General features: G+C 41.7%; 1 protein-coding gene across 1 annotated transcript in view; it reads left to right on the plus strand.

Moving 5' to 3' along the window:
* Positions 1-3272: 3272 nt before the first annotated feature.
* Positions 3273-15805, plus strand: part of VWC2 (von Willebrand factor C domain containing 2) — a 1187314-nt gene continuing 1174781 nt past the window's right edge. Inside the window, exon 1 of the mRNA XM_073549849.1 lies at positions 3273-4223. The gene's annotated coding sequence lies outside the window, so the exon portion shown is untranslated. The remainder of the gene's footprint in view (positions 4224-15805) is intronic.

Consider the following 15805-nt stretch of genomic DNA (forward strand, 5'->3'; position numbering starts at 1 on the left):
ATTACATACGGATGCTTACATGAGAAAAATACGCGGCCACACGCTGACAACGGATGACATACGGAGCACTATTTAGGGACCATTTATGCGTATTACGGCCGGAAAATACGGCCTGTATTTTTCTACGTTGTGTGTGACTCCAGCCATAGACCACAACTATGAGAGTCAAAATGAGAAAACAAATACAGAAGATCACCTTGTCTGATTTGGCAAGATTTATTTTGCAAATTATGGTGGAAAAGAAGTATTTGGTCATTAACAAAAGTTCTTCTCAATATTTTGTTTTATATCCTTTGTTGACAATGACAGAGGTCAAACATTTTCTGTAAGTCTTCACAAGGTTGGCACACACTGTTGGTGGTATGTTGGCCCATTCCTCCATGCAGATTTCCTCTAGAGTAGTGATGTTTTGAGCCTGTTGCTGGGCAACACGGACTAATCCCTCCAAAGGTTTTCTATGGGGTTGAGATCTGGAGACTAGCAATGACCTTCATATGCTTCTTACGAAGCCACTCCTTTGTTGCCCTGGTGGTGTACTTGGGATCATTATCATGCTGAAAGACCATCCATGTTTCATCTTCAATGCCCTTGCTGATGGAAGGAGGTTTGCATTCAAAATCTCATGATACATGGCCCCATTCATTGTTTCATATACATGGATCAGTTGTCCTGGTCCCTTTGCAGAGTTACAGCCCCAAAGCATGATACTGCCACACCCATATTTCACAGTAGGTATGATGTTCTTTGGATGCAACAAAGCATTCTGTCTCTTCCAAACATGATGAGTTTCTACCAAAAAGTTCTACTTTGGTTTCATCAGACCATATGACATTCTCCCAATACTCTTCTGAATAATCAAAATGCTCTATAGCAAACTTCAGATGGGTCCGGACATGTAGTGGCTTAAGCAGGGGGACACGTCTGGCACTGCAGGATCTGAGTCCCTGGTGGTGTGTGTTACTGATGGTAGCCTTTGTTACGGTGGTCCCAGCTCTATGCAGGTCATTCACTAGGTCCCCCCATGTGGTTCTGGAATTTTTGTTCACTGTTCTTGTGATCAGTTTGATCGGACGGGGTGAGATCTTGCATGGAGCCCCAGATCGAGGGAGATTATCAGTGATCTTGTATGTCTTCCATTTTCTTATTATTGCTCCCACAGTTGATTTCATCACACCATGATGCTTGCCTATGGCAGATTCAGTCTTCCCAGCCTGGTACAGAGCTACAATTTTGTTTCTGGTGTCCTTCGACAGCTCTTTGGTCTTCACCATGGTGGAGTTTGGAGTGTGACTGTTTGAGGTTGTGGACAGGTGTCTTTTCTATTGATAACAAATTTAAACAGGTGCCATTACTACAGGTAATGAGTGAGTTCAGAGGAGTCTCTTACAGAAGAGGTTACAGGTCTCCGAAAGACATAAATCTTGCATGTTTTTAGGCGACTAAATAGTTATTTTCTGTCATAATTTGCAAAATAAATCTTACCAAATCAGACAAGGTGATTTTCTGGATTTGTTTTCTCATTTGACTCTCAGGCTATGTGCACACGTGCGGAATTGCCGCGGAAATTTCCGCGGCAAATCTGCAATTCCCTGCCACGGGAAATTCAAGGGAAATCCGCATGCGGAATTCCCCATGGAAAAAATAGCGTTTTGCAAGCGTAATTAGCTTGCAGAATTCTAGCGTTTTCCAAGCAATCTGTAGCATCGCTTGGAAAACTGATCGACAGATTGGTCACACTTGTCAAACATAGGCAGCATCAATAGCAAAAAGTTGCTCACACTTGTCAAACAGTGTTTGACAAGTGTGAGCAACTTTTTGCTATTGATGCTGCCTATGCAGCATCAGTTGTAAAAGATATAATGTTAAAAATAATTAAAAAAATAAAAAACATCTTGATATTCGAACCTTCCGACATCCCCCACAGCGTTCCCAGGCCTCAGCGATGCTCCCGGAATGTCCCGTTCCCAGTGATGCCTTGCGACAATGACCCCAGATGACACCGCATTTCGCTAGACCGCTATGTCATCACAGGTCATTGTCGCAAGGCATCACTGGGAACGGGACTTGCTGGGAGCTTTGCTGAGGCCTGGGAACGCTGCGGGGGATGCTGGAAGGTGAGAATATCATGATTTTTTATTTTAATTCTTTTTTAACAGGGATATGGTACCCAGAGCCTGGAGGAGTGTCTCCTCTCCTCCAGACCCTGAGTACCATCCGCACATTTTCCGCTTACTTTGCGCATGGTGGTCTTAACCACATGTGGAAAGTAAGCAGGACAATGCATTCCAATGTGTGCACAATCCCCACGATTCCGCAAAAAGAATGATCATGCTGTGCATTTATCCGCGATGCGATTCCGCCACGGAAAAATATGCAGCATTAGCACAGCATGTGTGGAATGCCATTGAATACAATGGGTTGCGGATTTTTTGCATTTACGCAGCGTTTTCACGGCAAAAATGCTAAAAATCTGCAACGTGTGAACAAAAGCCTCATAGTTGTGATCTACCTATGATGTCAGTTACTGGCCTCTCTCATCTTTTTAAGTGGGAGAACGAACACAATTGGTGGCTGACTACTTTTTTTCCCTTCTGTATATATTATTATGGGGTCTGTCCTGGTTCTGTTTTGTGCTCGTTTTTAGAAGAGTAGCTTTTAGAACTTTTAATTCCATTCTAAAAACTGCCCCAAAATGGATACCGGACGGCCCCTATAATAATCATTGGGGAATTTCTGCTTCCTTTTGCATTAGTAATCCATGTTACACTTCGATTCTATTTCTCTGTTCCTCTATATGGGATCACATATAGAAAGTGCAAAGGAAATGTGTGCTTAGACTTATAGTAAAAATAAGATAAAAAATATTTCTTTTCACAGTCACGCTGCTTAGTATACAATGGCATGATAAGAATCTATATTTACTATGTAATACCTTATATAAGCTTTGTGTATATTTTTTTTTAGATATTCTCTACAATAAATACTAAATAGAATATATAATAATAAGCAATATTACACATAATAAAAATGGCAAAACACAGGGACACGGCTACTTGATGAAAGTGTACAACTCCTAGTTGATATGGATGCCTTTGTGAATGAAGTGTGACGTGCAGCCAGCGACAAGGAGGTAACATTGTCTGAATAGGGGATAGACAGGAAAGCCTGAATGCATGTGGAGCAGTGGTCAGGTTCAGACTGTGGTGCTTATTAGCAGCAGCAGCAGCCTCCCCTCCTAGCTTCTGTGGAATCAGACAACTTGAGATTGGAAAAGGCTTTGATATTCCCATTAAGAGAAGCTATCCACTGACTTATTGTATGCACAGGCATAGAGAATCCCCTGGCAGCACCTCCCAGTCCCCTCCTCCTGATTCTTCCCCAGCCAGGGCTCCACATTCAAGAGTTCAATAGAGACAGATAGATCTTATGTGCTGCTCCCTGCATACATTCACTTGTGCTCATGCATTTCAATGACATGCAAAACACTTTCCTCGCCTGCATTTCTCAATTGTAATTCATTCTGTCAGATGTCTTAAAGGACTGTGCTGAAGACACTCATATTCTTCCCAGTGCATGATCCAGCAGATACAGGAGCAAGATTTATTCCACAAGGAAAATACCAGCAATGTGATTTTTCTCTTCTGCAGGATGCAGTGAGTTGGCAGCTGAGATCTTAACAGCTTGCCTGGCAGTGCCAGCCACAACCCCCAGCTCTTTTAGGCACTTACTGGACTTTAATGTCAGGTCATTGATTCTTCCAGGCATCTAGAAAGCTAAACCTCTGAAGAAGGAATATCAAGCTCCTGTTTTATCCCAGGAAAAGACACCCTTAATCATGGGTTACTGCAAGCAAAGCCAAGTATGCAGCGATCAGACCAGCTTTCCTGATTGACCCAGAGATAATGGTGATGCTGCCTGTGACAAGACCATTCTATACAAAGACATAATGGCACTTGGGTTCTTGGGGCTACCTACACTCCTGGAGAAGGTGGCGTTTACAGCTGCAGCTTGAGAGGATATTCCAGGCTTGTTATCTGCTCACTGTGATAAGGATCTCATCTTGTGATGTGAGGAAGGATGACCTCAGAAACTTTCCCTTTCTCCTAAGCTGTCATTGATAGAATCAGCAGACAAGAGAAGTTTAATTTCTGAATTCACATTGATCACACCCACAGCAAGACCCACGTGTATTAGCAGAGCTCGGAGCTACATTATTAATACTGGTTAGTAATTAAAGAGGTTGTGGGGGTCCAGGGCTTCATATCTGCCATACTCCTCATTCCAGGGACATGGCGTCAGTGGGAAGTAGGGTGAATGTGTAGATACTGTCCTATGTACCAGGGCTTGGCCACATCTCAGCTACATGCCCTGGTGCAGAATGTAAGAGAATGCTGGATGGAGAATTGCTAGCAGGATGCAGAGAGCAGCATGCCTCACTTTATCCACCATACATAGCTACTGTAGGCTTATTCTTCTTAATGTTAGATCTCAAAACTAGGTCCAATTCTTCCCCTTCTCAGTTTTGGGCTATCATTGGAAATCTGTAGTAGCAGTTACCCCAGAGCCTTGTTATTGGTTAATAGTGGATACTAATCTAGACTGATCAGATCGTGTGTTTATTTGTTTCCTGGTGTATTATTTATGTTGTAAGAATCCATCCTAAATAGGGGAAACATAGATTCCTCTCCATATAGATAATGCCAGAAAGATCTGTGACACTTGTTGACTGAACGGTGAAGCATCCATCGCAGAGGCGTCCATTAAGTATGAGGCCGCTTTATTTACCACTGAACAGAGCCCAGACACTACAATGTTTGGTACTGTTCTGTACTCTGACACTGGAAAGGGTAATTGATAGCCTTTTGCCATAAAGGAACCAAACGAGCAGCTCATCAAATAATCTGTTTCATGTGGATTACTGCTGCAGACAAATACAAAATTGCCTCAGCACTAAGTGTCTAAAATGCATGGAACAGATGATTTCATAATGTTTCAAGAAACATCTGCTCAGGTGATTTGTTGTGATTTGCAGGTTATTATATGTGTTTAGAGAATTGTGTCACTGTATTATATTGTCTGATATCATATCTATTGATATAGTAATGAAATTATTATAATCGTATAAATGAAGAATATTTCCCAAGATTGTGCCATCTGTCTTAGGAAATACTTGACTTGTCCATGGTCCTGAAAAACACCCAGCTACTATTTCAGTTGTACAGACATAGTGTATTTGGGCTGTTTCTGCTCAAAACAAGAGGCCTTGTATGCTTCAATATTAGAAGAGTGTAAATTGTAATAATTCTAAATGGACTGAAGACTTATTTTCAGATATTAGGGGCAACATATCAGATAACTAATGGACAATATTAGCAAAACTGCCCAGGACTTTAGCAGTACTGAAGTACAGTGTGTGCTTGTTACAAAATATAAGTAAAAAGTAATAAAGTGTAGTGACTAAAAGTAGGAATGTCATAAAAATTATTCAAGAACATTTTGCTTGTCAAAAATAGCATCAGGAGAATTTATCAGGACAGATTTTTTTGAAGTTAGTTTTTCTTCTTTTTGTATTACCTTTATTTGCACCAAATTTATCATTGTAGCACGTGATTTTTAATATGGCTCATCTTAATAAAGTATACACCTCTGTCTAAAATGCCACTCCACTTTTACACCAACCTCTTACTGGAATAAGTTTGAGACTATCAAAATCTAGAAAAATTTAATTTGCATAGCTAAACATGCTGTCACGATTTCCACTCTGTTTCTGTCTTTTTGTTACTTTGTATCGAGGCTGTCAGTCTGGCTGGGCCTGTGCTGCAATCACCTGTGTTCATTTTCCTTAATCAGGCTTCTACTTAAGCATGCTAGCTCCTCCCCCCCAGTGTCAATCGTACACTTGCTGTTGCCTGTGTAACATTAATCCCTCTTCCTGGACTCAGACCCTTTGCTTCTGACCTGACTTTGCTTGTGCCTGCTCCCTGCAACCTGTTTTGTCTCTCTGGCTTTCCTGACCTCGTCTCCTGTATTGGACTTTGTCTCTGACTTCCCTTTGTCATACTGCGCCATTTCCTGGACCTGACCTCGGATTGTTTGACCTCCTTTTACTTAGAGTAAGTAGTATTTATATCTACTAGCGTGATTCGCGGCACGTTATGATTGACCGTTAAAATTTTTTCAGTTTCCCACCTATGGATCCGTTACATACGTTGGGTGATCAGGTGACGAATCTGACTCAGTTAGACCAAAATTTGGCCTTGGAACAACACAAACTGGCTTCCTCTCATGCTCAGTTACAGGGTCAGATTTCTAGTACTCTTACTGCCTCTCAGCATTCCTCTCCTCAAACCGCTGTTATGACTTCTGAGCCATTTGACATATCGCTAAGCTCCACTGAACCCCTGTTATAGCACTCCCTGACAAATTTTCAGGAGAAAAGGACCAGTTCAGAATTTTAAAGAGAGTTGCAAATTATTGTTTGCCTTGTGCCCCCGGTCATCAGGGAATGAGTAACAGCGGGTGGGAATTATAATGTCACTTTTGCGGGGGTCCTCAGATCTGGGCATTTTCTCTACCCTCGCTTGTTCCTGAACGTCTTTCGGTGGATGCCTTTTTTGACATCTTAGGACAGATCTATGAGGAACCTGACAAAGTCAAGGTGGCAGAGCCAAGGATCATGAACCTGACACAGGGGAACCACATAGCAGAAGACTATTGTACTGAGTCTCGTCAGTGGTCTTCTGAGGTCCTGTGGAATGATGCAGCTTTCAGATGCCAGTTCCTCAGGGGTCTTTCGGAGTCTCTTAAGGATGCTCTGGCTCTACATGTTCCACCTGGCTGTTTGGTGGAAGCCATGACTCAGGCTATCCGCATGGATCAGAGGCTGCAGGAGAGATGCGAAGTCCAAAAAGAGACTTTATTTTGTCCAACTGGCCCGGTTTGTGCACCTGAGGTGGAACGCATGGAGGTTGGTGCTGCCAGCTCAAGGATTAAGGAGAGGAGACACCATGGGGAACTTGGACTCTGTCTCTATTGTGGCTAAGCTGGACATTTCCTAAAGGATTGCTTGCAAACAAGCCGTCGGAAACACCTAATTCTGGGTGATTGTCAAGGAGGTCACTCAGACTTACAGGTATCCTTTTACTCCTCTGATAAGGTGTTGTTAAATGCTGAACTTCTTTTTCAAGATCAGTGTCTGTTCACATTTGCCTTTATTGACTGCGGATCTGCTGCTAATTTCATAGATATGGGACTGGTTCTGAAGTTATGATTAGGGACAGTTACGCTACAAATCCCTATTCAAATTGTGGCTATTGACAGAACACCGTTGCTCAAAAATTTGGTTCAGTTAGTTACGGTAGAGTTCACACTCAAGGTGGGGTCTCTTTATATGGAATTTTTCTCTTGTTATGTTTTGGACAATTTACCTGCTGGAATTATGTTGGGTATTCCTTGGTTACGTACGCACAATCTGATTACTGACTGGAATCGGAGAGATATTGACAAAGTCTGGAGGGTCTTCCGGAATACCTGAAATACTATGGAGATGTTTTTTCGGAAAAAGAGTCTGAGATATTACCTCCTCACTGCCCCTATGACTGTGTAATTAATCTCATTCCTAATGCCAAATCACCCAAGACTCGCTTGTACAGTATAACATGTCTGGCCATGAGCAATAAGCCTTAAAAGTGTATATTAGTGACAGTTTACAAAAAGGTCATATTCACCCTTCCTCATCGCCGGTAGCTGCCTGATTCTTTTTTGTTAAAAAGAAAGATGGAGCTCTTTGTCCCTGCCTCGATTTTAGAGAATGAAACAAAATAACGGTTAAAAATACTTATCCACTTCCACTTATCCCCGATCTATTTAAACAACTTTCAGGGGCCAAATGGTTTTCAAACTGGATCTTAGAGGGGCATATAATCTGATATGTATTCTTGAGGGTGATGAGTGGAAGACAGCATTTTTAATGTCTGAAGGTCTCTGAAAATCTCATCATGCCTTTTGGTGTAACGAATGCACCTGCAGTTTTTCAAAATGTTATGAATGGTATTTTTTCTTATTATATTGGGATATTTATTGTGGCTTATTTGGATGACATTCTGATTTTCTCACCTGAACTGGAATCACATTATAAACATGTCCATTTGGTTTTGCAAAGGTTGAGGGATAATTATTTGTTCACTAAAATTGAAAAATCTACCTTTTCTGTTCAAGAAATATCATTCTTTGGTTTCATTGTGTCAGCCTCTGGGTTTAAGATGGATCCTGGGAAAGTTCAAGACATCATTGATTGGGTTAAACCCAGTGACCGTAAGGCTCTGCATCGCTTTCTAGGGTTTGCAAATTATTACAGAAAATTTATTAGAGGATTTTCTCAGATTGTCAAGCTTCTTACTGACCTCACTTGTAAAGGGGTAGAGCTAAAAGTTTGGTCACCGGAAGCTGTTGGGACTTTTGAAAATTTAAAGAAATGTTTTATGTCTGCTCCTGTTCATGAGCATCCAGACCTTCAGAGGCTGTTTATTGTGAAGGTAGATGCTTCTGAGGTCGAAGTGGGGGCTGTATTGTCTCAATGTCCTGAGACTTTAACTAACCTGCGACCATGTGCCTTCTTCTCTAAAAATTTTTTCTCCTGCTGAGAGAAACTATGGTGTGGGTAATAAGGAGCTGCTTGTGGTCAAGTTGGCCTTTGAAGAGTGGAGACATTTTTGGAGGGAGCTGTTTATCCAGTCACCGTGCTGATGGTTCACAAAAATCTAGCTTATATTGAATCTACCAAGCAGTTGACACCTAGACAGGCCCGATGGTCTTTATTATTTTCACGATTCAATTCTTCTATTACGTTCAGACCAGGGTCTAAGAACGTGTCTTGTAGTCTTGATTCTGTGTCTCCTCCAGAACCTTCTTCCTCCATTCTTCCTCAGGATGTTGTTGTGGCCATGGTTTCCTCTGAGCTGGAAGCTGAGTTCCGTACTGCTCAGTCCTTGGCTCCTTCCAATACCCCTGAATGCAAGCTGTTTGTCTCCATGTATCTCAGATTATGCCTCTTACAGGAATTCCATGATTCTGTGTTGAGTGGTCATCCTGGAGTCACTACCACCAAGAAGTCAGTTGCTAGACTCTTTTGGTGGTCCACTGTGCATAAGGATATTAGATATTTTGTGTCTGCTTGTGAAACTTGTGAACGCACCAAATTACAGCATTGCCATCCAGCTGGGGAGTTGGCTCCTTTGCCAGTTCCAGAAAGACCATGGACTCATTTGCCCATGGATTTCATTTCAGATATACCGTGGTCTGGGGGGAAGACTGCTATTTGGGTGGTAGTCGATCGCTTCAGCAAAAAATCTCACTTCGTCCCATTATCTGGGTTACCCAATACTGAAACTCTCTCCAACCTGCTTATTATTCATGTGGTACAATTGCATGGGATTCCTATAAATATTATATCGATAGGGGTGTACAATTTGTCTCTAGATTTTGGGGGGCTTTCTGCAGAGAATCATAGAATCATAGAATTGTATAGTTGGAAGGGACCTCCTGGGCCATCTAGTCCAACCCCCTGCTCAAAGCAGTATTCGCTAAATCATCCCAGAAAGATGTCTGTCCAGCCTCTGTTTGAAGACTTCTATTGAAGGAGAACTAACCAACTCTTGTGGCAGCCTGTTCCACTCATTGATCACTCTAACTGTCAAAAAGTTTTTTCTAATATCTAATCTGTGTCTCCTCCCATTTAGTTTCATCCTATTGCTTCTAGTCTTTCCTTGTGAAAATGAGAATAAAGATGATCCTTCTACAATGTGACAGCCCTTGAGATATTTGTAGACAGCTATTAAGTCTCCTCTCAGTCTTCTCTTTTGCAAGTTAAACATTCCCAAATCCTGCAACCTTTCCTCATGAGACAGGGATGGCAGACCGGTCACCATTCTGGTCGCTCTTTTCTGAACTTACTCCAGTTTGTTGATGTCTTTTTTAAAATGATATGGCACCCAAAACTGGACACAATATTCCAGATGAGGTCTGACCAAAGAGGAGTAGTGGGCAATAATGACTTCATGTGATCTAGACTGTATGCTTCTGTTAATACATCCTAGAATTGCGTTTGCCTTTTTTGCTGCTGCATCACACTGTTGACTCATATTCACTCTGTAATCTATTAGTACACCCAAGTCTTTTTCACATGAGCTGTAGCTTAGCCCTATTCATCCCATTCTGTATATGCTTTTTTCATTTTTATTGCACAGATGTAGTACTTTGCATTTTTCCCCTGTTAAAAACCATTCTGTTAGTTGCTGCCCACTGCTCCAATTTATTTATATCTTTTTGAATCCTCTCTCTCTCTTCTCTAGTATTAGCTATTCCTCCTAGCTTTGTGTCATCAGCAAATTTAATCAGTTTACCCTCAATTCCTTCATCTAAATCATTGATAAAGATGTTGAACAATACAGGGCCCAGGACAGACCCCTGTGGTACCCCACTTGAGACATTCTTCCAACTGGATGTGCAGTCATTTATGACCACTCTCTGGGTCCGAGCACTAAGCCAGTTATGAATCCACCTAACAGTTGCCTTGTCCATTCCATACTTAGTCATTTTTTCAATAAGGATTGTGTGAGATACTTTGTCAAATGCTTTGCTGAAGTCAAGATATACTATATATACAGCATTTCCCTGATCCACCCAATCATTGATTCAGTCATAGAAGGAAATTAAGTTAGTCTGACATGACTTATTAGTTACAAACCCATGCTGACTCTGTTTAATCACTTCATTCTTATCCAGGTACTTACATACATGTTGTTTAATAATTTGTTCAAAGATCTTTCCTGGTATAGAAGTCAGACTCACTGGTCTATAGTTGCCTGGGTCCACCTTATTCCCCTTTTTGAAGATAGGAACAACATTTGCTCTTCTCCAGTCTTCTGGGACTTCTCCTGTTCTTCAAGAATTTTCAAAGATTATGGAGAGGGGTTTAAAAATTTCTTCTGCTATCTCCATCAGTACTCTGGGGTGTAATTCATCTGGACCTGGAGACTTGAATTAATTTAGTTTAGCTAAGTGTTTCCTCACTATGTTTCTGTCTATAGATATCCTGGATTCTTCTATTCTCTTAATAGGACAGTGAAGAACAGTTGAAGTTACATTTCCTTTCTGAGAGAAAACAGATGCAAAATAGCAATTTAAAAGTTCGCCTTCTCAACTGTAGATTGACATGTCCTTTTCTTCTGCTTATCACCCTGAGACTAACTGTCAGACAGAGAGGACAAATCAGTCTTTGGAGCAAAATTTAGCATGTTTTGTCACTGATCAGCAGGAGAATTGGTCATCATTTCTTCCGCTGGATGAGCTTGCCTTTAACAGTCGGATTAATCAGTCCATGGGAACCTTGCCGTTTTTCTATAATTACGAGTTTCCTCTTCATTTTGGTGAGTTTTCCAGGATAAGTTCTGGGTGTCCTGGGGAGGATGTCACCATTCAAGAGCTGGGGGATGTTTGGAGGAAGGTTAAAAAGAAAATTGGGGTGCGCGAATCAGCTACTAGCTAAAATCGACCAACTGTATTATACTGAAGAATCGGCAGCACTTTCTACACATAGTTTTTCCTCCTTTTCGCATGTCTGGAGTCTCTGGGTATCATATAGGAAATCAGATAAATTCATTTCCATGTTTGTGCCTGATCCCACACCTTGATTTTAGGACACGGCCAACATGCCTGCGGACCACTTTCCCCCCAACTCCCCATGTCCCCCATCTTTTCTCTTGGTACACCCATATGGTTTACCCGCTCCTTTCCTTGTGCTCTGATTTGGCTCCTAACTAATTAACCATCTCATCAGAGGGTTTGTTATTGAACATCAGAGCTTCAGTTTTGTTCTAAATATGTTTGTTTGTTAATATTAATCAAGAATCAATCATTTTCCATAGTACCGATATTTTGACGGTGTTGTGTACATTTACATCCCTTTAGGCTTGGACAATTTCTAGATATCATTAATGTCTTTGGGACCTGTATGGCCTCTTGAACATTGTACTGTTTACTCCTTCTGTATTTATGTCTGCATTGATGGTTCTGCTTGCACTGTTGTCATGCTACCATTGATTCTCAATAAGTAAAGCATTGAAAACAAACAAAAAGAACATTGGGGTGGTTCAGCATCGGCAGAAGTGGAAGGTCGATAGGAGGCCCTCGTCAGGGGTCGCCTTCAAAGTGAGAGATAAGGTATGGCTTTCCTCTAAGAATATTAAGTTGAAGGTGCCCTCGCTAAAGTTGGGTCCTAGATTCATTTGTCCTTATGAAATTCTGGAAGTATTCAATCCAGCTGCCTTCTGGTTAAAGCTCCCTCGGTCTTTCCGTATTCCTAATGTGTTTCACAAGTCGTTGTTGAAGGAATTTATTCTCCCTGTTCTGTCTTCTTCACACCCTCCTACTCCGGTGTCTATTGAGGGAACCTTGGAATATGAGGTACAAAGGGTCATTTATTCCCAAATGCTCTGGAATTCCCTTCAATACCTGGTACATTGTAAGGGGTATGGACCTGAGGAATGATCCTGAGTTCCAGCTCATTCTGTAAGGGCTGATCGGTTGGTCCAGGCCTTTCATCAGAGGTTTCCTGGGAAACCTGGGGGTCCGGTGGCCCCTCTGGAAGAGGAGGTACTGTCACAATTTCCACTATGCTTCTATCTTTTTGTTATATTGTGCGGAGGCTGTCAGTCTGTGCTGGGTCTGTGCTGCAATCACCTGTGTTAATTTTCCTTAATCAGGCTCCTACTTAAGCATGCTAGTTCCTCCCCCCAAAGTCAATCGTACACTTGCTGTTGCCTGTGTAACATTGATCCCTCTGCACTCTGTGCCTGACCCAGATTGACTTGATTCTCTTCACGGGCTTAGACCCTTTGCTTGTGACCTGACTTTGCTTGTGCCTTCTCCCTGTAAACTGTTTTGTCTCTCTGGCTTTCCTGTCCTCGGCTTGTGTATTGGAATTCGTCTCTGACTTCCCTTTGTCTTACTGCGCCATTTCCTTAACCTGACCTCGTATTGTTTGAACTCCCTTTACTTAGAGTAAGTAGCATTTATATTTACTAGTATGAACTTGTGTCACACATGCACAGTTATCAAAAATAGAAATAGCAGTATAAAAAGTCAAAAAATATTTTTGAGCAAAAAAATTGTGACCTTTTAATGACAGAAAACTGTTGCAAAACCCTTAAAAATTCCTCTAATGTGCTTATGTGTACTAATTCCAGATGTTATTTTTATTGTGAAATAAAACACACATTTTAGAGAACAGCTAGCAACAAAACCAAATAAGTAAATACATTTTTATTTTTCTCAACTCTTTCAGCTTTAAATACTTTTAGTTTACAAAAATATATTAATGTGTAATAACGTAACTGCTATATAAAATGGAGCGATATACATTGAGCCACCAAATGGGGATAGTAGACCTTAAAACAATGTAACCAGCCAAATCTATTGCAACTAAAGTAAACTCATGCCAGGAAATAAAATGTCAAGAATAGAGGAGCAGAAGTGGAAAAAGAAAGTAGGAAAAGCCAATAGCCAGATCCAATAGGAAAACCAGAACCAATAGCAATACATGAATTAAACACCAAGCAAAAATCAGCACTTGAATAAATCATCAGAACTCTGAACCACCATTAGTATAGAAATAATAAGAATATAACTTTAGAACTATCACTGTCAGGAAATAAAAATAGCACCAAAAGAACATTACTACATTAATACAGCAACATAGGTATATGAATACAGTACTAGAACCAACATCCATACACTAATACATGACCAGATCCAACAATAGTTCATGAATGCATAACTAGAGCCACCATCACTCAATACATGAATACATCATGAGAATCAACATCAATACAGGAATACAGAGCCAGAACTTTCATCAGTGCATGAATTCATTACAAGAACCACTAACAATAGGGAAATAGAGAACCATCATCAGTACATGAATATTACATCGGATCCACCATAAGTACAGAAATACATCACCAAAACTACTCAATACTAGAGATGAGCGACGTTGAATTTTTTCGGGTCGAGTCGGGTTTCAAGAAACCCGACTTTCGCAAAAATCGGGTCGAATGAAATCGGCCGATTATTGTGAACATTCGAAGTCCGACTGAAACACGAAAACCAATGTAAGTCAATGGGGAAGAAAAGTCGGCAGTGAGTGGACGACAGGAAACACACCTACAGTGCCCATTTGAATGCTAAAAACATCAATTCTTATTCCTTAAGCTTGTCAATCTTAATTTACTTTATAATAATAGGCATTGAAAACTGGGGGTTATTTGGCTAAAGTTGTGGGGGGGGGTAGTGCTGGCTCCAGATTTTCATGGGCCCAGGGCCAAAGAGTGTCACTGGGCTCCTTTAACACATGACACAATTCATGATCTTTTGATACAGCAGAGAAATAGCGGTACAGTACAATGAAAAATACTTCAATTCTTACATCACATGACTGATATCCATTTTAAATTCTCCAATAGCTCCAAAAACAGACAGTATATTCCTCCATACAGTATTATGGCCACCGCATAGTGCGCCATACAGAGTAATGAGGCCCATATATTTCTCCATACAGAATCATTGGTCCCATATAATATTCCATACAGTATATGATGAGCTCCACATAATGCTACAGTATATGTTGTTCACCATGGAAGAAGCTCCAGTGTCTTATGGGCCCAAATAATGCTCCATATATAATCGGCCCCATTTCTAATGCTCCAGTGTATAATGGGCCCTGTAAATGCTGCTCCCGTAACTGATGTCCACCTTTGGAATGCTCCAGTGTATGGTGGGCCCCAGATATCATTCTCCAGAGTATCGTGCTCCCTAAAAATTGCTCCCAACTGTCATGATCCAGCGTGGATCTGACAGATTAAATGGATAAGTGAATTTTTTTCCTTTGGCTAGGTGCCAAAGTGATGTGATTGCCCCTGGTGGCCATTAGAATTAATACACGTGGTGTCGTTCATTCTACATTGCCCCGGTGGTGGTGAGTTGTAGAGCACTTTAGTTTCTTTGGTTTAGTGCATGTAATTATAATTCAGGTGTGAGGCTCTATAAAAGAGAGTCAGGTGTGTTCAATCACTGTTGGTGATATTGTGTTTGTCATTGGGAAAGCAAGCCTGGGTGAGGAAGGAGCAGAACATGTCCTGCGCAGCCCAGCCAGAGGGGACGAGTGGCAGCTAGGTGGTCTGCAGGAAGGGCTGGCATGGCATGGTGGAGTCACAGTTTATGGTGTCGGCAGGAACTGCTTGCATGGCTTGGTGGAGTGACGACTATGGAGAGAGTTGCACTCAGTATGCGGGACTTGGTTGCTGAGAGCTGGACTCAAGCATGCTTGACTTTTTGGGCAGGAGCTGAACTCATCTTTGGGACTCTGTTACTGGACAGCTGCAACTGGTGGTGGACTCTGCTCCAAGGCTGAACTATGGTGAAGGATCCAGTTATGGTGAAAGATCCGGGTGGAGGAGAAGATGCACACAGGTGGTGGGCTCTGTTGCTAGGAGCGTACGCAACAGAGCAAAGCTAAGTGGTGTTTCCCCTGTATTGCCATTTTCCCTCATGTGTGTTTAGTGCAGTGGTGGGATTAGTTTCCGCACCGACCAATTCCCTAGTGAGGGTTTAGGTTCAGGGCGAGCTAGGATTTTTAGGTTCCTGTGCGTCGCCCGGTGTGGAACCAGCATAGGGAACGTTAGGAGTGCAGGGACACTGGCTCAGGGGAGTTCAGGAGGTCTCCACTTCCCTATTCCCTATTGCAGGGCCC

Source organism: Dendrobates tinctorius, unplaced genomic scaffold (assembly GCF_039654945.1).
Source record: "Dendrobates tinctorius isolate UK_male_01 unplaced genomic scaffold, ASM3965494v1 ptg000162l, whole genome shotgun sequence".
Classification (NCBI taxonomy): Eukaryota; Metazoa; Chordata; class Amphibia; order Anura; family Dendrobatidae; genus Dendrobates; species Dendrobates tinctorius.